A 26,710-nucleotide genomic window follows, 5' to 3' on the forward strand; every position below is an offset into this window, starting at 1 on the left:
TTAAATCAGGTCACCTCGGATTAATAACATTCAAAGGATGGATAATCTCAATCAGGTAGAAAGGTAATATGCCCTCTTGTTTAAATCATGGACACAACTGTTCTAGAACCCACCAGGCCTACAACTTTGTCCTGGGAAAGTTAGGTGGCCAAAGGGATTAAATAGGTATAAGAGATTTCAGACTCTTCAAACTCAACATATTTTATCTCCAGGCCCTTGAGGTAGATGTATCATTTACTAGCAGAGTGTAAAAAACTTAAAATTGGGCTTAGTCATCAAGCATTCCAGCAAAAGTTGGCCTTAACTTCCTGGTGCCTAGTTTGACAAGAACTAGTTAACAGGCAAAAACAAAACATAACAAAATCTCAAAAGAAAAAACACCCGAACATATACACAAATTAGCTGGATTGGTGAAGACCTGTGTAAACCAAAACATCAGAAACATCTAACTGGGACCTTATCAAATTTAAAGTCTGTTATAAATTTTACTTTGCTTGGAAAACACTTAGTTGTAATAAAACTCAGTGAGATGACCTGATTGTGGCGGGTAGATCTGATAATAAAAACATAGTTCAGGACAATTACCTGAGGCACAAGGCTATTAAGAATATGAGTTCTCAGATACCAGTTGAGCTTATGGTAGCTTACCTTCCCAGCTCTAAAAAGCCCAGTGTTTGCAGATCCCTCACATTGTGTAAAACTGTAGCAGAATAGCATGCCAGAGGAAGATCATTTGTGCCTAGATCCACCACTGAGTGGTGGGTCCCCAGTCCTAGTAATTTGCTCACCTTTATTGACTCTATGAACATTGATCGACTAGCTGGACAAAGATGGTAGTTTATCCCATCTTTAAAAAGAGACAGCTTTCTGCATTTCCCAAATATAGACTTACTAGTTTGGGGACATTCTATGGAAAATGTTTCCTTGATGAACTAACTGAAGCTTTATTTATGAACAGAACAATGTTTTTATGTGAGAAGCAGACAGATTTTTAGATAGGCTTTTCAACCACAGACCATGTTTTTAACCAATTACCAGATGGTGTTGAACAACATTAGATCATGTGAGGTTTTTGTTGACTCTTTCCTGGCCTTCACATTTATGGTGAACTAACACATGAGCTCACCAAAGATCCATAGTTACTGATACTCATACATGCTGAGTATTACAATTTTATAAGAGCAGTCAGGGTCAATAAATGGAGCAGTAAAATCAGGGAAGTGTTCTGAACTCCATCATTTCAATTTATTTCTTAATGGTTTGATATCACCTTCTGGTTGAATTGGATGTGAACACCCCTATAATGGTAAAAGCAAAAGCATGCATCGTTTTATTTTTCGGTCATAATTTTCACTACCTTGAGCTAGGAGTGGCCTGAAGAGACAAGGGAGTTGATGCCTACTGCCAAAGGAAACCTCCAGAGTAATGATCACAGAAGCAATGCTACCAAATTTGGTAGATGTTTCTAACTACCTGCTATCACTAATTTATAAACAAAAACTGTGCATGGTTAGGATTGTGGACTTTGGCTTCAACTGCCTGAGTCCAAATATAGGCTTTGACATTTATTAGTTGTATGGCCTTGGGTCTCATTTTCTTCATCTGTGAATGGGAACAGGGCTTACCTCTTTGGTGAACTTACATGACTTAATACATATAGAGTTCTGGAAGTAACTGGGCATTTTTAAGGGCTTGTTATGAAAGCCCATAAAATTTGTTCTTATGCATACCCACTTAAAAAATTCCAGGCTAAAATTTTTATGATCATTCTCCGTCTTGCTCACCCATCTATCTGTGCATTGTGATTGAGCCAGGACTCTTTACTAAAAAATGAATCTTGGCATTGTCTGCCCATTAGTTTCTCCAGTTGGAGGAGGGATGGCTTCTCCTCAGCCGTTCTCCTTGAGGGACTCCTCAGCTCAGCTCCCACAAGAGGATACCACACTTATCCTTGGCTCTGCTGCTAGTGAAGGTGCATGCATTTGAAATGGCAGCCCAGACTAGCTGCACCAAAGGTGATTTTCAGAATGAACAGCCTGAGCTCATTGTCTCTCAATTCTGATTTAAAAAACTCTGCTAAGAAAAAAAAACACAAAAAAACCCCAAAAAAACCCCAAAACTCTGCTAAGAAGAACAATATATAATAAGACTGTTCAAGTGACAACCTGGAGTCTAAAGTCTCAATAGTCTAAAATCTATCCCAGGTCAGATCATACCACTAGAGATGAGCACTGAGACCTCATTACTCTGCCCTTCCCATGTCCCCTCCCTCGAATTTTCCTGCCTTCACTATGTGGGCTTTTGGTGGGACCCTCCCAGTCCACATGCAGAGTGGTTGAAAACAAATCTCGGTGGCGTAAATTTACTACAAGGATGTTGCTTGTTGCATCATGTAGGGGTACTCCTTAAGGTGCCCCTGGAGATATTTTTTCTGGTCTCAATGCCAGGTACAACTCTACCTTTGATCATCTGGTGTCTTTTTTAGGAACCCTGTAAATTATATAAATGACCAACTTCCCCTTTCCACATTAGTTTCTATAACGTTTGGGGCCAAGAGTGTGGCCAACTCCTAAATCTTTGTCATCTTCACTTTTCCAGCCTCGTTTCTGGCTTCTGCTTTATCTCTACCTTAATTCCTTTTCCTTTTTGCTGTCAGCTTCAGCCTTTACTTTGTTACCCTGTTTCCCTAAACTTCCTTAAACATAAATAAGCCTTCTTAAAACTTCTGTACAGCAAGGTGAGGACATACATGAGTCAATAAACAACTCCAGGGAACAGTGTAGTCATCCCACTTCAGAGATGAGGAAATTGAGGCTCTGAAGAGTAAATCAACTTTCCTAGTGTCATAAAGCTAGTATGTAGGTAGACGGCCAAGGTCAAACTTCACTACCAAGGTTACTTTTCACTGCCTTCCTCATACTTAGAAATATATTCAGAAAGAGATATACCAGGGATTAGAAGAGCCACTGACATAGGTGGCTGGTGTGTGTGTGTGTGTGTGCGTGCGTGTGTGTGTGTGTGTGTGTGAAGCTGATGATAGCTGAAAGCTACACTTCTGGTTCCCATCCAGGAAGGACATGTTTATGGAACATGTTGGTCATCAGAGTATAAGTAATCTGTAGAATCAATCCCAAGTGCATTGTAACCTTGGTTAACAGAGACTGTTTAGCTTGGGTAATTGAATTGTCAAGTTAACTGAGAGTCAACTCAATAGACTGCACTCTTCCACCCCGACTATTGAAAGTTTTCTTATAGTCCCTGACTATTCTCTTGCTTCAGTTACTATAATATAGTGCACATATTTGGGTCATTATTGTAATCCCAGAGTTCATTCAATGCCAATGCAATGCTCAGAGCATAGTAAGCCCTCATCATACCTCTTGATTCTGTTGAATGTTAGGAGTTTTCTTGGGCTTTGGGGTCAAGCTTGTATTTATCACTTCTCTCTGAGTGAAATCTTAGATGGACTTACAGGATGTGGGGGCAGGACTTTGACCCCACTGCAAGCATGCATGTGCTTCTCAACCCAGCTCACTGGCTGTCTAGTCCACTGTCCTGAACTGAGGGAGAATCCTCAAAATAGTAGTCAGAGACAAGTCTGTTTTGCTGTGATTTTCTTGTGTCACTTAAAATAGAAGCTCAATGATTTTGTTTTAGTTACTTGAGAATTCACATTGGCAGGAGTCTGGCTAATCAAGATTTTGTTTGTCTGTATGACTTTCTTATTATCCATAACCATTTATTGAGTCCCTTCTGTGCACAGAAAAATGTGCTGGGCTTTGAGAATACAAAGATGTATGAAGACTGAAAAAGTTTGATTTCATGGTGATGAACAGACCAAGCTGGCTGCTGTTTGTTGAAGGAAATATGAATGCTCTTCCATGATGTATCAGAAACAGCACATGCTTTGGCCTCAGACCCACCACTGACTTTCTGTTGGACTTGTGAATAATCCCTTAACCTAATGGAACCTCAGTTTCTTCACCTGTAAAGTAGGAACACAAATGTCTGTCCAGTTTGTTAGAAAGTCCAGATGTAAGGTGTGTGTATGAAGCCCTGGCACATAATATATGCTCAACAAATGGTAGCTGGTAATATTGTGCTTCTGAGCATTCTCTGCCCAGCAAAACAGGGAAAACTCCCTTTTAGAACTGTTTTGAGAAAGTGTGATATGATTTCTGTGAGGTGTACCTGGATGGCAGGTCGAAAGGCCAAGGCTGCTATAAACTACATCCTGTAGACGCATGTGTCTGTAAATAGCACCAACCCATGTAAATACTCACTTGAGGATTTACCATGAAGATCTGCACATGCTGCTGTCAAGTGCTGTCCAGCAGCCTGCCCTTGCCTTGCACATTCATCAAGCTGCACAGCTGCCGAATAGAGAAACATCGTGCGCTGGGCTTGTTCCACACGCTTTATGCTGAGAGAGCAAATCAATAGGAAAAATGTGGATTTGTTCTGCAGAGATGCAGAGAAGAGGGGTCGGGGCTGTAGGGAGTGGTGAGGAAGGGGGTATGTGAAAGAGTGAGGCCGATACACGCCACTTAGGGGTGGGAAGGGGCGTTAAGAGAAGGGAAGATGAGGGCAGACACAGAGCGTGTCCCTTCTCTGGGGGTTCACAACTTGTAAGTCCAGAGGCTCTTTGCACCTCACAGATTGAAACAACATCCCCAAGCTAGGGTGAGGAGTTGAAGGCTGCTTGCATCGGCCCTGGTGGCCATCCCACAAGCAACAGCCTCATCCCCTCTGTTCTTTTTTCATTTCTTCTTTCCTTCTTGGTTCAGTTTTCTCTGCTTCCTTTCTGCTTCTAGCTTCCTGCTCTTTTCCAAACCCCAGGGATAGTGCACAGGTATGTCTTTCACTAACAGAACTTTCCACCACCCCCATCCCCTAACCAAACCACCAACCCAGCTGTTCATTGGGACACACTTCAGCGTGTTATTAACTTCAGTTCATCTGCCAGCCCAGCCATGTGCAGACTCATTCTGCAGGCAGGGATGGATGTGGGTGTCAGCAGAAATGAAGGCACTGAGTGCCTGAGTCTAAATGGCCCAGAGCTGCCTGGTGGCATGAGGGGCAAGTGGCCCAAGGAGACAGTACAGGGAGGGGGATATGGGATATGACCAGAGTAAGATGCTCCCCAGCCTCCCCTAAGGCCTGGTGGGTGCCAGGGAAGCCTCTGGGCCCTCATGGTACAGAAGAAAGTCTGTGCCAGGCTGAGCAGACAGGGAGGAAACACGACGATGAGGAAGAAGCCATGACTGGGGTTCTGGAGGGCCCAGTGTCCTTTCAGGTTATGTATCTGCTTTAAGCCCCAACTTTCTCAACTTTTTAAAAAAGTTTATTTATGTATTTTGAGAGGGGGGGGTGGGAGAGAATAGGGGAGGGGCAGAGAGAGAGAGGGCGGGGAGAGAGGGAGAATTCCAAGCAGGCTCTGTGCTGTCAGCACAGAGCCCCAAGCAGGGCTCAAACTCACAAACTGAGATCATGACCTGAGCCAAAATCAAGAGTCAGATGTTTAACAGACTAAGCCATCCAGGTGCCCCTCAACTTCTTCAACTTTAAGATGAGAACAATGGCCCCTGCCCTACTATTCATGGAGCTCTAGTGAGGCTCAAATGAGGTGAAATGAGGTAAAGGACAGAAAGCCTTCTCTAACCATGAGGCATGACATGTTAACCCGGGCTGACCTAACGAAGTACCATAGACTGAGAGGCTTAAACAACAGAAGTTATTTCTCACAGTTCTGGTGACTGGAAGTCTAAGATGAAGGTGTGGGCATGGCTGATTCCCTCTGAGGTCTCTTTCCTGAGCTTGGAGATGGCTGTCTTCTCTCTCTGTCTTCACATAGTCTTCCCTTTGTGTGGGTCCGTGTCCTAATCTCTCCTTATAAAGTCACCAGTCATATTGGATTAAGGTCCAGTCTACTGACTTTATTTAACCTTCTTTAAAACCCTGTCTCCAAATATAGTCACATTCTGAAGTATAGGAGGTTATGACTCCAACATATGAATTTTGGAGGGACAGAATTCAGTCCATGATACACAGCTATTTCTAATGCGATCAGTCACCCTGGGGTTGGGGTCTGTCTAGCATATGGAAACATGTTCACCCATGGCAGATGGGAGGATGGAGGGTGGGTTCCAGAGCCCCTGTGAGGTCTGGGCCATTCTTCAGGGGATGGCAGTGGGAACCCAGTGGTCCATCTTCCTGCCACAACCCCTGCATGTCCCATGGGACTGCTAGTGTTGCTCAGAATTGGTGACTTAAGCCCAAATCTGTCCAGACACTCCTTCTGGGGACTATGAAGAGGTTACAGAACTGGTCCTGCCACCCCCAGAGTCTACCCACTCCCACCCTTGAGATAAGTAGAAGGATTTGGGGAGTCATGACTCATTCATCTGTGAGAAGTTCTGAGGCTTCTCCCTTCCTTTTGTCTGGCTGAGAGGGCATCCCTTTCCAAAGGCAATAATGAGGGGTAAGACATTCACTCATATAAACTGGGGTATACAAGCTCTCTCCCCAGCTGTGTTCTCCCTGGACTGGGGAACTGGCAGACTCACCAGGGTGTTATCACTAGGATGGTGTTTGAGGCGTCAGGGAGCTCAAGTAACAGTTGGCATGTGTTTTGTCTGTTGCCAGGAGTTGTGGGTGGGGAACAACCCTGGTGCTTTTTACCCTGGGGTCTCTTGCAGTGGGAGATTGGCTGGAGCACACCGTGGGTGGGAGTAGGGAGAATAGAAATAGGGTGAGCTGCTTGGACAGTAGGAATGGCAGTTGACCCTTCCAGGTCCCACTGTCAGTGTGAAGGATCCTGGAGGGTAGGATGGGAGGCTGGACCTCAGTGAAGATATACCAACCAGGATAGCTGAGGAGAGGCACCCTTGACTTTCTCTGTTATTGGCAGTGGAGGGCCGAGTGAATCTGGCACACAGAGCAGGATTGCTAAGGAAAGGATTCCAGGAACTATCCCGGTACTGGGGTCTTGCTCCCCTGTCACTCCTGTAAATGGTAGGCACCCCAAATTCAGCCTACCTGACAGAAAAGTAATCTAACTCTTCCACCACTGGCCACATTGCTCCACATCTACCCTATGCAGAGAGAGGGCAGACAGGATGGTAGTCTCTACTGCAGTGGTGACCACGCTTACGTGTCCTGCAGAGTGGCCAGACACCTCTCTGTGGGGTGATGAGGGGATAGGGCCCATGCTTTCTCTTCTCTGGCTGACTCAGGCTTGTAAATTTCTCTTTCCTCCAATGAAGCCCATTCCTTAATTTATGCCATGTGATGTTGTACAGTCGTTTCTAACCCTGGTGCACCAAGTAGTGTCCCATAGGGACTCTCTTGGCATGAAATGCCTTAAGATAACTGTGCGCTCAGGTAGAGGTTACCTGCAGCCCATGGAACCATGCAGAGTCGAGAGATACCCAGAAAACCTCTACTTTAGTCTGCTCAGGCTGTCACATCCAGATAACACAAATGGGGTGTTTTAAACAACAGACATTTATTTTCTCACAGTTTGGGAGACTGGAAGTCCAAGATCAAGGTGCTGGAATTGTGGTTTCTAGTTAGGATGCTCTTCCTGGCTTGCAGACAGCTACCTTCTCTCTGTGTCCTCACATGGCCTTTCCTCTGTGCACATGGAGAGAGAGAGAGCTCTGGTGGCTCTCCCTCTTCTTGTTAGGACACCAGTGCAGTAGGATTAGGGCCCCACCCATATGACCTCAATTCAATCTTAATTACCTCCTTAAAGCCTCTGTCTCTAAATATAGTCACATTGAGGGTTGTTTCAACATATAAATTTTGGAGGGGGGGCACGCTTAGTTCATGACAGCTCTATGCCACTGGAAAGCAGCCAGTTAAAAAGATGCAGCCTCTCTCACTCTGCTCCCCTGCCCCAACACTTAAGGAGAGGGAGGAGGAAGTGTTCTTCAGTGGTCCTCATACCTCCATCCAGGACTTCAGGGAGAGAAACAGGAAGACTGGTACCAAAGACCAGGCCTCATGTTCTCACTCCTTCCAGTCTTGGAGGTGAATTTTGTTCAAGGATGAGGAGAAGAAAAGTCTTAAATGGATGCAGATCAAAATGTAAGCTGGAATGAGCTTTTTAATAATCAAAATCCAGCAGAAACTTAGAGAATCTGCCCAAGGCACCATTAAGGGATCTGCTATGCATGGAGGAAAAGAGATTGGATTTAACAATGTCCTGAGATCAGACTGCTATAGACAAGTTCCATTGCTGGGGAAGATGAAGCCCTTTGCAATCAGAAAAAACTTTCTGTCATCCATGACTGTCCTGACATGCAAACACTCCAGGAAAACCTAGTGGTGCTTGGATTGGGGTGCTCCCAGGGCACAGAATCCCAGTGCAACAGGGCACAGCAATACACTGGGGCTCTTGATGCTTCCTAGGGGAGGGATATGGGGGGAATGAGCAGCTGGAGGGCATCAGGGAAACAAGGAAGAAAGGTGCTTCCAGATTAGAGGTCTACAAGCAGGAGGGTCTTGACATCTTCCCAAACCTATGTGTTTCAGCCTAAGGCAGCCATTTCCTGGCTTTTGAGTTCACAGACCAGAATAAATAAATAATAGTTGGAAATCGATATAGGATTACCAGCTTTGTGTTTTGCTAAGAAAGGATATGAAGAAAAAACCCTGCCATCTATTATCACCATCCTTTCCTAAAAGAAAGGATATTTTATTTATTTATTTATTTATTTATTTATTATTTATTATTTTTATTTTTAAATTTTTTTTTAACATTTATTTATTTTTGAGACAAAGAGAGACAGAGCATGAATGGGGGAGGGTCAGAGAGAGAGGGAGACACAGAATCCAAAACAGGCTCCAGGCTCTGAGCTGTCAGTGCAGAGCCCGACGTGGGGCTCGAACTCACGGACCGCGAGATCATGACCTGAGCCAAAGTCGGACGCTCAACCGACTGAGCCACCCAGGCACCCCTAGAAAGGATATTTTAATATCCCCTTACCCAAACCAAAGAGGAGAGAAGGGACATAAGCTTAGAATGATGTAAAGTCCATTAAATTGAACAAATATAGCATTGGAAAACAATCATTGCATTGTCCCTGTTTTATTAATTTTGCTGATGTTGTTGAAACATCAGTTACTGGCTGAAGGGTGCATGAGTGTGTACCTGAGTGTGAGTCGTTGTGTGGGAAGGCAAGTGTGTGAATGTCTCTGTGCATGTGCACATTGGACTCTGTGAGGATAAGGATGAGTGTGTTGCTTGTGTGTGTGTGCATGTGTGTGTTGGGGATGGAAGAAAAGGGAGGGGCTGTGTGAGCATGTGCATGTGGGAGTCAGTGGTTGTAGGGATGAGTGTGGGGTGTGTGTGTGTGTGTGTGTGTGTGTGTGTGTGTTGGGGATGGAGGAGAAAAGAGGAGGTGTGTGAGCATGTGCACATGGGAGTCTGTGAGTCTAGAGATGAGTGTGTTGTGTGTGTGTGTGTGTGTGTGTGTGTTGGGGATGGAGGAGAAGGGAGGAGGTATGTGAGCATGTGCATGTGGGAGTCTGTGAGTGTAGGGATGAGTGGTGTGTGTGTGTGTGTGTGTGTGTGTGTGTGTGTTGGGGATGGAGGAGAAGGGAGGGGCTGTGTGAGCATGGGAGGAAGATCTACAGGAGCTCAAGTCTGTACATTATTGTATAGAACCTTGACTCGTTTAAAGCCCACCCATAGTTATGGGGGACACTTCCCCTCCCGACCCCACTTCACTATCACCCCCATTAACCCTTTCCCCTCCTCCTTTCCCCCCACTCTAATGCTATGGTGGAACTGACTCCCAGACCTATCCCTGGTCAACATCCCCACCCCCAGACTTCTCACATCCTGCCAGGAGGAAAGGCTTTTCTGTAAAGGAGTCTTTACATCCTTCTGACACATAATAACTCTGGGAAACAAGACTGGGTGAAGTCCCTCGTCAGCAAAGGACTCAGCTCTCTCAGGCCCTGGCCCTGTCTGAGATCTCATGGGGTTTATGACCTTGAGTCAGCGACACTGCCCTTTGGCCCTCCCCCTGCCTGGGACAGAGTCACTGGTGACCATGAAGAGTCTTGGAGGGACCCTTTGGCTTGTCTCTTCATTCCATGGTGAAGAGCCAGCTGACCTTGGTCCAAACTCCTGGAATGGACTTAAGGTTCTCCCTTATTGGTCCCCAACCAACTTTGGGTCCCTTTGTATCACCCCTCCCCTAGGGTAACAACCTGCTCCAGTCAGGCTGACCGACACCCAAGCCCTCCAACACTCTGCATCTTCTCTTGCCTGCATGATTTTGATTTTTCAGTTCTCTTCTGGGAAGACTGCCTTCCAAAAGGTAGCTTAACTTCAAAGTTCAGCTAAAATGCCACCTCTTCCAGAAAGTCTTCCTGCACCACTGCCAATGAGTGCTGATTTTGCCCACCATGGTGAGGGGAGCATGGGGACTGGAATCCAACCTCGAAATCCTCCCCCATCTTTTGAAACGTGTGCTTCCTGCACTGGGCCTCTGACTTGCCTCTCTGCTTGGTTTTATTGTTTGAGATTTAAAAATTCAGATTAATCTTCTCAGTTGGTCCCTCTGTGCTGATTTTGCCCAGTTGTTTTTTTTTTAAAGCCATACTTTGTTTTTACTGCTTTTAAGGCTGTCTTTTCATTGGAGTCATGTTTTAATGCTTATTATTTCTCATTGATTTTACTTTCTTGTTTAGTGTTAACTATGAAAGAAGGGGTAGAAAATGTCAGGTGGAGGGGAGGTGGGCACTGGTGCCCTGGGGACTCAGGTGCAGCTGGGCCCCGTGAAGGCAGTGGGGCTGGGAGCAGGGCGGAGCCAGCCTCAGTCCCAGCTGCACCCCTTAGCTGCTTACGATTTCTCCGAACCTGCAAACAGAGATAAAACCCAGCACACTGCGTTGCTGTGAGAATGAAGTGGGGGGGGGGGGCCTGTACGGCACCCAGCACAGTGCTTGGGCTACATCAGGCACTCACAAAATGAGCAAAAACTCCTCTTCATTTTCATTTCCCAAGCAGAGTCCTGAACTGGCCTTTAAGGAGGCCCCGCTCCTCTGTGAAAGGGCTGCCACTAGCTCTTTCTGTGAATTAGTGAGGATGGGCCTCTGGGCAGACCAGGGCACACTGCTGGGTGGCAAGCAGAGCTTGGCTGGGCAGGGCACTGACTGTACAGCTGTGGGTGGAGACCTCACAGTGACGCAAAAGACAGCCAGCCCCATAGTTAACACTCTCCTTTCCTCCAGCCGAGCTGATGAGCATATGAGCCTTGAAGCCAGCCTCAAAGACAGTTGTCAGGCAAAGGTGTTTGTGTGCAGAATCTTTGGGATGGGGGCAAGACATGCACCACTCTATTTTTCTGTGTACCTATCTGTGAATGCAAGCTCCTTGAGGTGGAGAACTCCCACTTACTTCTTTATATTTCTCTCCATCGTCTATTTTCTAGCATATGGGAGGTGCACAATGAACGTTTGTCTAATGGGCATGAGCATGAGGGGACCCAGGGAAGCTGAGAAGGGAAGGAAAAATGGCCCATGAAGCCTTTGCCTTTCTGTCTGCAGCCTGTGAGGGGTGGGGCACACCAGCTCATTGTTCTCCTCCTTCAGTCTCAAGGTCACGGACTGTTATGTGGCCTAATTCACTGCAACAGAATTTCTGTCCCAATTGCTAGTGTTCCCTTGCACTCTGACAGACCTGCAGGTGCAGCACATGGTCCCTCTTGCTATGTACTTTGATACCCTAGTGTCCTGTGGGAAGTTAGGTTCTCCTGCCGAAACAAAACACTGACTTCATCTCATTATTCTCTGCTTCAGTGAGCCTTCACTGAGGGCTTACTCAGTGCCAAGAACCCCTCTGGGACAGGGGATTGGAGGACACAGACCTGATCTCAGGGAGCTGACATTTAACACATCAGTTGTGGCCTCAGTCACTTGTGTGGTCACAGTTCGCAGGGACTCAAGTCATAGGTTTTGGGAGCAGAAGCAGGGTGTGGTATGGATAAGTTTGGCAAGGCATAGTGGGGGGACAAGGGCTGTGGGACTGACAAGAGGGTGGTAGGCTAATCCTTCTTAGTCATGCCCATAGGGTTGTCCATGTCCAGCTTCCATTCAGCTACCTGAATGATTTTCTAAAATATACATCTGACCACCTCAGCCTCCTACTCTAGCAGCCATTCTAGTGGCCCCTCTCTCATCTACATACATTCCAAGTATATATTAGCAAGACCTGAAGATCCTATTCACCTCACCTCTCTGAACCCCAGGCCTCACAATGCACACCTGCTTGGGACTCCCCCGATCATCACCTGTGATTGAATTCCTTACACCTTTGCTTGGGCATTTCCCTCTGTTTGAAATACTCTTGTTTACATCCCTTGTCCCTTGGTTTATTCCTTCTCATTGTTTAGGGCTAATTTGGTGTGTCACCTCCAGGTAGCCTTCCTTGCTCCCTCAGGCAGCATTAGAGACACAGTAATCTCCTGGGGATCTTGCTAAGACCCTGCTTCTGATTCAGTGTGTCTGGAATGGGGCCAAAGATTTGCATTTTCTCACAAGCTCCCAGGTGATACTAAGCCAGGACTGCACTTCAAATAACAAAGCCGTCTAGTCTCCTTACTGGGTCTGGTTCAATTTCAAACATCTGGCACAGGACTCCTTACCCTGGTGGGTGTCAAGGGCTGCTTTGAGAATCAGATAAATACTTTGGACACTCCTCCGCAAAATGCATGTACACAAATAGTTTTGCATATATCTTCAGAGATTATATTGCACATCCAGGTTGGCAATCCCTCCACCAGGGCCATCGCATAATGCAATGGTTACATGCACAGCCCAAATGGTTACATACGCAGCCCTTGTGTTCAGAAGCCAGCTTTGCCACTTAGCTAGGTGCCCTTTCCAAGCCTTAGTTTCCTCACTAGAAAAGTCACTTAAACATTTAGAACAAGATGATGCTAATAGCAACTTTCTCATAGGGCTATTGTGAGGATTAAATGAGAAGGCAAGTGCTCAACATGGGGTCTGGTAAACTCTTGATAAATCTTCCTCTTCTTCTTTTCCTTCTAATTAATAATTGATGTGCACGGAGAAGAGCTGCAGTCAGAGGAACTGGGCACCCCAAGGGGCACTCCCTTCTTCCTGACACCTCTCAGAGGGAGCTGGGGACAGAGTGGGCTGTCCCTATCCTTCACGGGCTGTCCCTACCTATCCTTCAGCGAGGACCTTGAGGCTTCAGGAGCTTGTGTCCCAGGGTCACTCAGCTTCTAAGGAGCGGGTTTTGGAGCTCCGCCCCAGAGCTGGTGGTTTTTTCCTGTATTTCCCTGGGTGAAAATAAGCAAACAAATGAAAGCACGAGGCAGTCTTTTTTTTTTTCCCCGTATAAAGATATTTATTTTTCTACATTTAAGAAAGTGATATTAACTTTAATTTTCATCATTTTCGGCAGTGTAACAAAGCTGCCTGTGAACTTTTCTCAACATATTAGTCGCTTGGGTGGTTAATGATTAGCCATTAATTTTGGTGAAGCTTTCTGAAAAGTGACGGCTCCAAAGAGCCATTTACCTGTTTATTCATACTTTCCACCAAAGACCTATTTTTCTTTACAATAAACCCAATATTAAACATGCAGGCCATTTTATTTACTTTTACAAAGAAACTCTGACCTGTGAAAGCCCCCCTTTTTTTTCACCCCACTTTCAAAACAATTCATTCATGCATTTTAGAAAGTTATGCAAATGAGCTTCCTTGATTTTAAAGGATTTCTCTGGATTGATTTTGGGATTCTGTATTAATTACCACTACCCAGGCAGAGGGGCTGTCACATAATGGATATATTTAGCAAGAATGACAAGGCTGATAATTATGCACAAGGCGCCTTGGAAAAGGGACTGTTTACTTTGATGTTTAATTTCAGCAGACTTCTTTAGTTTGTTAAACTTAATCAAAAGCAATCAAAATACACTAGTGTGAATTACAGCAAATTAATTTCAAACCAGCGGAAAACATCATGTCTTTCAAATGCGAATTTCGAGCTGGAACTTAGGCATGAACCGTTCAAAGCAAGGAAGGAGTGAGTTGTTGAGTGTGCTCTTAATTCAAGAGCTTGAATTAGGGTCTGGGTGATGACTGGACAGGATTCTGTAAGAAACTGTGCTTTCAGGAAAGATGGAGGCCTAGGGATGACTTTCAGTTTGGGGTTTTTTTAAAATTTTTTTTTTTCAACGTTTTTTATTTATTTTTGGGACAGAGAGAGACAGAGCATGAACGGGGGAGGGGCAGAGAGAGAGGGAGACACAGAATCGGAAACAGGCTCCAGGCTCCGAGCCATCAGCCCAGAGCCTGACGCGGGGCTCGAACTCACGGACCGCGAGATCGTGACCTGGCTGAAGTCGGACGCTTAACCGACTGCGCCACCCAGGCGCCCCTCAGTTTGGGGTTTAAGGCAGTTTCTGAGCTGTTCAAAAACCTAATTCTTGCCTTGCTACTATTATCAGTAAAAAACATTTTACTTTTGTTTACTCTGTGCCAAGTTCTGTGTGTATCGTTCCTTCCCTTGAACCTTACCATGGCCTTGTTGAGGTTTTTGAGGTGGTCCAGAGCCAAGGACCAAGAAAGAATTCTTGAAGACGTCTTTGGTGTAAAAAAATGATTTTATTAAAGCATGGGACAGGACCCATGGACAGGAAGAAGAGCTGCACTGGGGTTGTGAAGAGTGACTGGTTATATACTATGAAGTTGGGGAGGTAAAGTCAAAAGGGGGGGCCTCCAGAAGGACTTTGATATGCTAAAGAGGACTCCTAAGATAACCTGAGGCCTTGCTATTGTCAAGCTAAAGTTGTTTCCCTCAGGTAAGTCATTAACATTAGAACTGTAGGGGGTTCCTAGAGAAACTTTTTACTCTGCCTGCCTCAAGTATCTGTCAATGGGCTGCAGGTTATAAGAAAATTTGATTTTACCTGCCGTTTCTTTCTTGTCTTTGTTCCCCATATCACTATGGAAGGGTGATGCTTCCAGACTCAGGAAACTGAGTCTATAGGTTTCTGGAGATTAGGCTACTGATAAAATTGCCTTTTTCTTATAATTTACAAAGACATTTGTAATGGAGACCCATGTCCCGTATGACTGTGATCTTTATCAGTTGGCCATTTGTTTTCTTTCCTTTCCTTTGTCCTTGGGCCACCAGGAGTGCCTGAGGAATATTACACACATCACACCTGGGGTGGGGGTTGGGGGTGGTGAGCTAGTTTGCACTTCGTCCTCAGCCTGCCCCTTGATCCCTCATAACCTTGAAGTTGGTGTCTCCAGCAAACAGATGAAGACTGTTCCAGGACTCTCTGAACCAGCCACTCTCTAGATTAATCCTCTGGGGACATGGTGTTTAGTTTCAGCAGACTTCTTTGGTTTGACAACTTAATCAGGAGCAATCAAAATATGCTTATGAACATATAGAAAATTAATTTCAAGCCAATGCAAAAGATTATATTTCCCTACCATGGAGAATCAAATGAGAAAATGGATGTGGAAATATTTTGTAAAATGTGGACTGCTATGCAAATGAACAGTATTAACAGTGACAGAGCAAGTCTAACGAGTATGCAGAGGCCAGTTCTGCAGATGAGGAAGCTATACTCCTCCATCTCGTGAGTCATCATGGGAAGCTGGGTTTTATTTTATGAGATTTGTAATTCAATGGGGCCCACTGAGTCATTCAAACATTGATTCACTGAACATGTTTTCTGAGTTTATCTACCAAGACCAAGCTACAAGGAGAGGGACACAGAGTTTCATAAGATGTCACCTTGACCTCTGGGAGCCCATGAGGTAGTGACAGAGATAAACACATAAAGTGTTCATGGTAATCCAAGGATCCATGAATAGGACCCAATAAATGATGACACATGTTTGGCACTATTTTAAGGATGGAAACTTTGCCTTACTTAACCAATGCATCCCCAGTTCTTGGCACACAGATTGGCTACAGAAAGTATGTAATAAATTTCATTGAATGAATGAATTTTAAACAGGTGCTGGATGTCAGAGTGGGTATCCAGAGTAGATGACAGTCAATGGAACTTTGTAAAGTTTTAACTAGTATTTAAGGGTTGGAAGGTTCTGAAGGACACCCCAGGATGAAGGAGCAGTGTGAGGTGCTGCGGTGCCATGTCTCCTTGGATACAGCATTAAATGGGTGTGGCAGGTTGATTGTGACCAGCCTGGGGTGGACTTGGTTCCCAGGCTGCAGAGGCTGATGTTTATTCTTCAGGTTTTGGAGGGAGTGCTCTACACTGTGAGACAGTCTGTCACTGTCTTGACCAGACTGCCGAGGGTTTGAATCTTGGCTCTACTCTTTGCTAACTGGGTTAATTTGGGCAAGTTACCTAAGCTCTCTCCACTGTGATGTCCTCAAGTGTAAACTGGGGGTGATAATTGTCTTGTTTTGTGAACTGTTGGGTGTAAAGCATGTAGAACCACGCTCTATACACACTGGGTGACCTGAGTGGGTGCTAGCTGTTATTATTAATTGGTGTTTGATGGCCCGGGTGGGAATCTTAGCTTTGCCACTTGTCAGCTATGTGACCTTGACATAGTGGCTGACACTCTCCAATTCTCATTTTCCTCTTTGTTTTCTTGTTAAAGTTTATTTATTTATTAAATTTTTTAAACATTTATTCATTTTTTTAGAGACAGAGAGAGACAGAGTGGTGTTATGCCCAGAATTCGTGATCCCCAAAGACCACCAGGGAGCCGAGTCTGATGCAAAAACAAAAGAACCTTTATTCAAGCTAGCTCAAGCTCAATCCCCTACCTGCACCGACACAGCGGTGAGATACCTGGGAGAGCAAATTTCAAAAGGACAAAGGTTTTATTGGGGCCTAGGGGCAGTTGGTGAGGTAATGGCTGTGGCCTCAGCCAATTGGCTGGGGAAGGGTCGGAGTCCTGTTAGGCAGGTGAGCGGGAGGTTACTCAAGGGGAGGAGGCATGGTCAAGGTGAAGGACACAGAACAAGATGGAGTTGGCCGGCGTAGGCCCACCCTTTTATTGTCATGTAGCTTACGGACCCAATCATGGGACCCGCTGCATTTATGGTGACAAGGGGAAAGCTCTGGGAACCAAGTGTCCCTGGGGTGGCTCTGGGAGGTCTGATTAAGTATTGTCCCCGAGCTGGTGTCTGTGATCTGCCAGGTGGTGTTTTGGGGGGCGTGGGGACTCACGGCAGCATGAGCAATGACAAGCAGAGTTAACAGAGTTACCAATATTTAAACTTAGCAAGAAGGTTGAGAATAATAGGGGGTGGCCTGCCAAACATGATCTCGTAGGGAGTAAAACCCAGTGTGTAAGGAGTGTTCCTAACCCGGTAAAGGGCATACAGTAGGAGAGTCACCCAGTCCCCACCAGTCTCCATGGTTAATTTGGTAAGGGTCTCTTTTAGGGTTCTATTCATTCTTTCTACCTGTCCTGAGCTCTGGGCCTATAAGCACAATGTAATTTCCAGTTTGCCCCCACCGCCTTGGCTACTGCCTGTGTTACCTGCGAGATAAAAGCTGGTCCGTTGTCTGATCCTATCGTGGCAGGAAAACCATACCTGGGTAAGATGTCTTCTAGTAGCTTCTTAGCCACTGTCTGAGCCGTTTCATGCTTGGTTGGGTATGCCTCCACCCAGCCAGAGAAGGTGTCTATAAATACTAAAAGATATTTATAACTATACTTTCCTGGTTTGACTTCAGTGAAGTCGACTTCCCATTGGGCTCCCAGTCTGGTGCCTCTGAGCCTGGTTCCTTTTTTATTTGATGTGGCTCTCGCGTTGGTGAGTTGGCAGGTCTTGCAGGCAGATACAACTTGCTCTAATATTGAGACTCTGAGCCGGTCTGGCAGCACGAGCTCCTTGTTAGGTGTATACCACCATCCCTTTATCTCCTGGGCCATGGGGAGTTTCTTGATCCGCTGTAACTCCTCCTGGGAGTATTTGGGCTGGTCTGGTAAAAGTGGGTCTCCCAAGTCCGGTAGTTGTTAAGCCGTTTTCTAGCTCCCAGCATCAGTGACTTGGTGAGGGCTATGAGCTCTGCTCACTGGGCTGATGTTCCGGAGGGTAGAGCCTCCGCCCATACGGTGTCCGTTTCAGTGACCACCGCTGCACCCACATACCTGTGTCCGTCTCGCACAAAGCTGCTGCCATCAGTGAACCAAGTAATCTCAGCATCAGGGAGGGGCCGGTCGGTCAGGTCCGTCCAGAATCCACGTACTTGTTCCAGGATTCCCGAACAGTCATGTAGTGGAGCACCTAGGTCAGGGTTGGGCAGCAGGGTTGCAGGATTGAGGGTTGCACTGGGGTGGAACCGCACTCGTGGAGGGTTGAGTAGGAGGCTCTGGTAATGAGTCATACGTGTGTTGCTCATCCATCTATCAGGAGGCTGTTTCAGGACCCCTTCAATGGCGTGTGGGGTCGTGATCCAGATCTCCTGTCCTAGGGTCAGTTTGTCTGCATCCTTGACTAGGAGTGCTGTCGCTGCAATAATTCTTAGGCATGGCGGCCAGCCGGCAGCCACTGGGTCTAGTTTCTTGGACAGGTAAGCCACTGGCCGGTTCCAGGGGCCTAAGGCTTGGGTTAGAACCCCTTTTGCTATTCCCTTATGTTCGTCTACAAAGAGGTGGAAGGGCTTTGTACTGTCTGGTAGGCCCAGGGCTGGGGCACTTAGGAGGGCCTTTTTTTAACTGATTAAAGGCAGTTTCTTCTTTTTCAGCCCATTTAAATGTTTTCCCCTCTTTGGTAGCTTCATATAGGGTCCTGGCGATCTCAGCAAAACCTGGAACCCAGAGGCAGCAGTAGCCGGCTGATCCTAGGAATTCCCTCACTTCTCTTTCGGAGGTGGGAGTAGGGATCTTTAGGACAGTTTGCTTTCTGGCATCTGATAACTGCCGCTGTCCACCCTCCAGGATATATCCCAGGTAACTTACCCTCTCCCTGCATATCTGAGCCTTCTTTGCGGATGCCCAGTACCCTAAGGCCCCCAGGGTAGCCAGCAGGTCCTGGGTCCCTTGCTCATAGTCCTTGGCCGTGTCGGCAGCAATCAGGATGTCATCTATGTACTGTAGAAGGGTGAGGCCAGGGTGCTCCCTTCTGTACTCACCCAGGTCTCATGTAGTGCCTCGTCGAAGATGGTGGGTGAATTTTTGAATCCCTGAGGTAGCCGTGTCCAGGTGAGTTGCCCACTGTAGCCCTCCTCCGGATCATGCCACTCGAAGGCGAACAAGGGTTGGCTCTGGGGTGCCAGTGGCAGACTGAAGAAGGTGTCCTTTAAATCTAGTACAGTATACCAGACCCTGGAGGGCGCCAAGGAGCTTAAGAGAGTGTGTGGGTTGGGAACAGGTGGGTGTATGTCCATGACCCTCTTATTTACTTCCCGGAGGTCTTGTACCGGTCGGTAGTCATTTGTGTGAGGCTTTTTGACCGGCAGTAAGGGGGTGTTCCAGGAAGACTGGCAAGGAACTAGTACCCCTAAGCTTTGTAGTCTCCGGATGTGTGGCTGGATCCCCTTCTGGGCCTCCTGAGACATGGGGTATTGTTTGATCCTTACCGGACTCTCTCCTGGCTTGAGCTCTACCAGGACCGGGGTCCTGTGAGCAGCTAGTCGTAACCCCCCCCATCTCTGCCCAAACCGAGGGGAATTCTTGTAGCCGTCTGTCTATATTATCCTCTCTCGGGAGCGCCTCCTGGTGGAGGCGGTATTGATCCTCCAGTTTCATGGTCAGGACCTGGATGGGGTGGCTCTTGCCATCGGTGACCTGAGGCCCCCCTTGTCTGAAAGTTATCTGAGCTCCAATCTTGTTCATTAAGTCCTGTCCTAACAGCGGGTAGGGGCATTCTGGTATTACCATAAAGGAGTGGGATACCCGGCCCATCCCCAAATCTACTGTTCTTCAGGAAATCCATGAATACTGGCTCATACAAGTTGCCCCTTGTACCCAGGACTTCTTGCTGGCTATTTTTCCTTGTGGGGTGCGCAGGACTGAATGCTGTGCTTCAGTGTCGACAAGGAAGTCAACAGGGGTCCCCTCCACTTTAAGAGTTACCCTGGGTTCGGGGAGAGGGTCCGAACCCCAACTCCCCTAATCACTTAGTTCATCTAGCTCTAGGACTTTTACTCGATCAGTCTTGCTTCCCTTCCTGTCGGCCTTTTTCAGACACTCTCGGGCCCAATGCCCTATCTCCTTGCAGTATGCGCACTGATCTTTCTGCAGCCTCTGCTTCCCCCCCTTGGTGGTTCCTTTATCTTTTCTTGCATCGTCTGCCAGCTGCTGGAGACAGCGGTCTCGTTCCTCGGGGAAGTCAGCAGTGGTAGCTAGTAGTATTCTGGCCAGGTCTCGAGTCTGCTTACTGCTGACAGCCGCCATGGTGCAAGCCTGCTTGTCCTCAGGAGGCTCCCGGTTATTATATAACTTTTTGGCTACCACCAGTAAGCCCTGCAGACTTTTTTCTCCTAGTCTATCTATTTTCTATAATTTTATCCTAATGTCTATGGCCAATTGGTTTACAAAGGCCATGATAACAGCTGCCTTGCTTTCTGGAGCCTCTGGATCCATGGGGGTATAGGTATGGAATGCCTCCATGATCCATTCTAAAAAGGCAGCTGGAGATTCATCTTTTCCCTGTTGCACATTTCCTACTTTGGCCAAATTGGTTGGCTTTCTAGCAGTCATTCGGAGACCCCCCATTAGAGTCTGGCGGTAGACCCGGAGACTCTCCTTACCTTCTGCTGTGTTGAAATCCCACTGGGGCCGTGTTAAGGGGAAGGAGGCATCTATCTGATCCTGGTTGGTGGTGGGATTCCTGCCTGCACCCGGAACTAGTTTTCAGGCCCCATTGAGGATTCGTGAACAGGACCTGCAAAAGCTGCCTGCAATCGTCCCACGTGGGCTGATGGGTAAAAAGAACAGAGTCTAATAAATCAATAAGCCCTGCTGGTTTCTTGGAAAACTTAGGATTCTGAGCTTTCCAATTGTAGAGGTCACTAGTGGTGAAAGGCCAATAGTGATGGGGCTGATTCCCCTCCACGTCTGGGGGTCCGGTGGCTTGCAGGGGCAGAATAGTGGAGTTGGTGGTGGAGGCGGATTGCTCCCTCTGAGCCCTTTGTCTGGTAAAGGGTGGGCTTCCCACTGGAGCGTTTCCACTTCTCGCTCTGGGAACAGCATCTGCCTCCCCCGGAGGGGGAGGATGGTGTTTTCTGGCATCCTAGAGGGGTTATACAGAGGGAGGAAAAAATAATTCTTCTTCAGTCCCCCCTTGTAGGACAGGGTAGAGGGGTGCTGAAGGCTGGGTAAGACTTTTCTTGTTTTCCTTCTTCTTTGTCCCCTGCAAAGCAAGAATTGGTTTTGGCTCCAGAGGGAGTGGGGCTAGGAAGGGCTTAAGCCAAGAGGGTGGGTAGAGTGGTAGTCTGAGTCTGTCCCATAATGTCCATCCAGTAAGTCCACAGAACAAAAGAGAGAAACACAGAAACAGACAAACAGAGGGCCCTTAGAAAGTCTTCCAACTCCATGGAAGCAAACCTAAAAGCTAGCTTAGACCTTTGAGGGGATTCCTTGTCCCTCCAAAACCGATGAGGGGATTCCACGTCCCTCTAGAAGGGAGGATCGGAATGCCTTCTGAAACTCCCGGCCCATGGTCCTCCAGTGCGTCCACTTAGACCGCGTCGGGCACTACCAGAATTTCAGAAATGAGCTCACACAGAAAAGATGGAATGAACAGACACTAACCGTGGCCAGTCAGGCTCTCCAGGTCAGGGGTCCCTCGGGGGTCTTGGGGATCCCGGATGAGCCCCCAAATGTTATGCCCAGAATTCATGATCCCCAAAGACTGCCAGGGAGCTGAGTCTGATGCAAAAGCAAAAGAGCCTTTATTTGAGCTAGCTCGAGCTCAATCCCCTGCCTGCACTGACGCAGCGGTGAGATACCAGGGGAGAGAGAACGAGTTTCAAAAGGACAAAGGTTTTACTGGGGCCTAGGGGCAGTTGGTGAGGTAATTGCTGTGGCCTCAGCTGATTGGCTGGGGAAGGGTCGGAGTCCTGTTAGGCAGGTGAGCGGGAGGTTACTCAAGGGGAGGAGGCGTGGTCAAAGTGAAGGACACAGAACAAGATGGAGTCGGCCGGCGTAGGCCCGCCCTTTCAAGTAGCAGGGAGTCATAGAATCTGGAGCAGTCTCCAGGCTCTAAGCTGTCAGCACAGACCCAGATGTGGGGCTGGAACCCATGAACTGTGAGATCATGATCTGAGCTGAAGTCAGATGCTTAACTGACTGAGCCACCCAGGCACCCCAAAAGTTTATTTATTTATTTTTGAGAGAGAGAGAGAAAGAGAGAGAGAGAGAGAGAGAGAGAGAGAGAGAGAGAATCCCAAGCAGGCTCTGTGCGGCCATTGTGGAGCCCAATGTGGGGCTTGAACTCACAAACTGAGATCATGACCTGAGTCAAAGTCAGATGCTTAACCGACTGAGCTGCCCAGGTGCCCCTTCATTTTCTTCTTTGTAAATGGGGTAATAGAAGTGGACCTGCCAGGGGTGAGGGTAAGATAACATGTGCATTTTACATAGTACCTCCTGAGAGCAACTCAGAGCAGACCATGGCCTGGGTCAGGAAGATGCCCCCACAATGAGAAGAAGGTTGGATGAGACATGAGCAGTGGGACCTGCTTAGAGGCCATTGCAGCTGTCAGTATGAGAGACAGTGAGCTAAGCTTCTGTGAAGCCAGAACTGAAGCAGTTCCTGAGGCCACAGTGAGAAAAGGGGAAAATGGATTTGAGAGACTTGCCTGTTGGATGGGGAGGCTCACAGGAGGGAAGAGAAGAGGCCAGTGAGGTCCCCCCTTGACTCCTGGCAGTCTGTGTGCACATGGACTGTGGTGAAGAACCGGGAGAAGGTTTGGGGATGCACAGAGATTATGAGCTTACTGCTGAAGCAGATGTGTGGTTGGGAGGGTCTCTGAGCAGAGAATGTGTATACTAATCACATTTTGGCAGAGTCTGCATTTTTAGAGAGATGAACTTACCCATGCTCTTCTTTTAACAAATTATGGTGAACATCACTAAAGATTAGGGAAATGCAAATCAAAACCACAATGAGCTATCACTTCACACCTGTCAGAATGGCTAGTATTAAAAACACAAGAAACAAGTGTTGGCATGGATGTGGAGAAAAAGGAACCATTGTGCACTGCTGGTGGGAATGCAAACTGGTGCAGCCACTGTGGAAAACAGTATGGAGGTTCCTCAAAAACTTAAAAATAGAACTACCATATGCACTAATAATTCCACTACTGGGTATTTACCCAACAAAAATGGAAACACTAATTTGAAAGATATATGCACCACTATGTTTATAGCAGCATTATTTATAATAGCCAAGATATGGAAGCGACCCAAGTGTTCACTGATAAAGGAATGGATAAAGAAAATGTGGTGTACACACACACACACACACACACACACACACACCAAAATGTTACTCAGCCATGAAAAGAATGAAATCTTGCCATTTGCAACAACATGGATAGATCTAGAGAGTATGATGCTAAGTGAAATAAGTCAGTCAGAGAAAGACAAATACCACATGATTTAATTCATAAGTGGAATTTAAGAAACAAAACAAATGAACAAAGAAAAAGAAAGAAGCAAAAAAGCTGGACTCACAAATATAGAAAATAAACTGGTGTTTGCTAGAGGGGAGGTAAGTGGGGGGATGGGTAAAACAGATGAAGGGGATTAAGAGTACACTTATCATGATGAGCACTGAGTAATGTATAGAATTGTTGAATCACTATATCATATACCTGAAACTAATATAACATTACATGCTAACTACACTGGGATTTAAAAATTATGGCAAAATATACATAACATAAAATTTACTAACCATTTTAAAGCAGACAGTTCAGTGCATTAAGCACATCCACATTGTTGTGCAACCATCAGCATCAGCCCTCTCTAGAACTTTCCATCTTCCCAAACTGAAACTCTGTACCCATTGAGCACTAACTCCCCATTCTTCCACCTCCCAGCTCCTGGCATCTCCCGTTCTACTTTCTGTCTCTATGAATTTGACTGCTCTAGGAGCCTCATGTAAATGAAGTCCTAGAATATTTGTCCTTTTGTGACTGGTTTATTTCACTTAGCCTATGTCTTCAAGGATCATCCATATTGTAGCATGTGTTCAAATCTCCTCCCTTCTAAAGGTTGAATAATATTCTATTGTATACATCAACCACATTTTGTTTATCTACTCATCTGTCAATGGATATTTGGGTGGCTTCCACCTTTTGGTTACTGTTGCTATGAACATGGGCATACAAATACCCACTCATATCCTTGCCTTCAGTTCTTTTGTGTATATATTTAGAAGTGGAATTGCTGGATCACATTGTAAATACATGTTTAATTTTTTTAAAAACCACTATTTGGTTTTTCATAGCAGTTACATCATTTTGCATTCCAACCAGCAATGCACAAGGGTTTGATTTCTCCACATCCTCACCAAGATGTTGCTTGTTATATTTTGTTTTGTTTTTTTCACTAAACTTTTGTTTTAATGGGGCTCAAAAATCTGTGACAGATTTTTGGTCAAGTTGTTTCCATTAAAAAGTACTGATTTAAAAAACTAATAAATTGCCACACACATACACACACACACACACACACACACACACACACACCATTCTCCTTTTCTTCTGAAGGTTTTAGATGCACTGTTATCATTAACCAGTCTTTTACTATTAAACTTAAGTGGTCAATTGACACAAATAGTTCTGAGACCATTCTTTTACCACTGATTAAAACTGAGGAAGCAGGTATTGGGAATAATACTCATTTAGGTTTCTGAGCTTTCTAGTGACCTTGCCAGCTTCAGCTGCCTTTTTGTCCACTGCTTTGATGACACCTACAGCAACCGTCTGTCTCATGTAATGAACAGCAAAATGGCTCAGAGGAGGATAGTCAGAGAAGCTCTCAACACACATGGCCTTGCCAAGAACCATATCAACGATGGCAGCACCACCAGATTTCAAGGACTTGTGGCCATCTTCCAGCTTCTCCCCAGGGTGATGATCAATCTCCTTCAGCTCAGCAAATTTGTGAGCAGTGTGAATATAGGTGCATATCCAGCACTGATTTCGCCTGGATAGTTCAGGATAATCACCTGAGCTGTGAAGCCAGCTGCTTCTATTGGTGGGTCATTTTTGCTGTTACCAGCCACAGTACCAAGACAAACATTTTTGACAGACACGTTGTTGACCTTGAAGCCTACACTGTACCCAGGAAGAGCTTAACTTAAAGCCTCGTGGTGCACTTCAACAAACTTTGCTTTAGTTGTAACACTGACTAAAGCAAAGGTGGCCACCATGGGTTTGAGAATACCAGTCTCCACTTGGCCCCCAGGGACAGTACCAATATCACCAATTTTATGGACATCCTGGAGGGGCAAAGTCTCCTCAGTTGGACGAGTTGGTGGCAGGATGCAATCCAGAGCTTCAAGCAGTGTGGTTCCACCGGTATTTCCATTTTTATGGGGGACTTTCCATCCCTTGAACCAGGGCAAGTCAGCATTTGGCATATTGTCACCATTCCAACCAAAAAGTGGCACAAGTGCTACTATGTTGGGGTTGTAACCAATTTTCCTAATGTAGGTGCTGACTTCCTTAATGATTTCCTCGTATCTTTTATGGCTGTATTGTGGCTCAGTGGAATCCATTTTGTTAACACCAATAATTAGTTTCACACTCATGTGTAAGCCAGAAAGGCATGCTCACAGGTCTGCCCCTATGTGGAGACACATGCTTCAAATTCACACCAGCAGCAACAGGACAGCATGGTCAGCCTGAGATGTGCCTGTAATCATGTTTTTGATAAAGTCTCCGTGTCTTCCGGGCATCAGTGATGGTCACATAAAACCTGCTGGTCTTGAATCTCCACAGGGCAATATCAATGGTAACACCACGTTCATGTGCAGCTTTCAAGACCCAGGCATACTTGAAGGAGTCTTTCCCATGTCAGCAGCCTCATTCTCAAAATTTTCAGTAGTTCTTTTGTCAATCCCACCACATTCATAGATCACATAGCCAGTAGTGGTAGACTTGCCCGAATCTACATGTCCAATGATGGGGATGTTGATAGGAGTTTTTACCTTTCTCATTTTGATTTACTTTTAGTGGTGGTTTTCATGACACCTGTGTTCTTGCGGCCAATTAGTTATGAAAAAAACGGTTTCGTTTTGTTTTTAATAATAGCCATCCAAATGGTGTGAAGTGATTTCTCATTGGTTTTGATTTAAATTTCTCTAATGATTAGTGGTGTTGAGAATCCTTCCTTGTACTTATGGGCTATTTGTATATCTTCTTTGGAGAAATGTCTGTTTGAGTCCTTTGTCCATGTTTTGAATTGGGTTGTTTGTTTTTTGTTGTTGAGGTGTAGGAGTTCTTTATATATTCTGTACATTAGTCCCTTATCTGGTAAGTAATTTGCAAATATTATCTCCCATTCTGTGGGTTGCCCTTTTACTCTCTTAATAGTGCCCTTTGATAACATTACATTTCTTTGGTTTGAGGAAAGCTAAATTAAAACTTGTTGCCAATGTTTTTGTGTCATATGTTACTTCTTGTACCATGTTACTTCTTGTATCATGTAAGAAAGAGTCAGATTGTTATGCTAAGCTTCTGGGATAATGTTGCAACTG

The 26,710-nt window shown here is 46.0% G+C and overlaps 1 pseudogene; it reads right to left on the reverse strand.

Moving 5' to 3' along the window:
• Positions 1 to 24,812: 24,812 nt before the first annotated feature.
• On the reverse strand, positions 24,813 to 26,170 carry LOC131507966 (elongation factor 1-alpha 1-like; annotated as a pseudogene).
• Positions 26,171 to 26,710: the final 540 nt, after the last annotated feature.

This window comes from Neofelis nebulosa, chromosome 3, assembly GCF_028018385.1.
Source record: "Neofelis nebulosa isolate mNeoNeb1 chromosome 3, mNeoNeb1.pri, whole genome shotgun sequence".
NCBI classification, from domain to species: domain Eukaryota; kingdom Metazoa; phylum Chordata; class Mammalia; order Carnivora; family Felidae; genus Neofelis; species Neofelis nebulosa.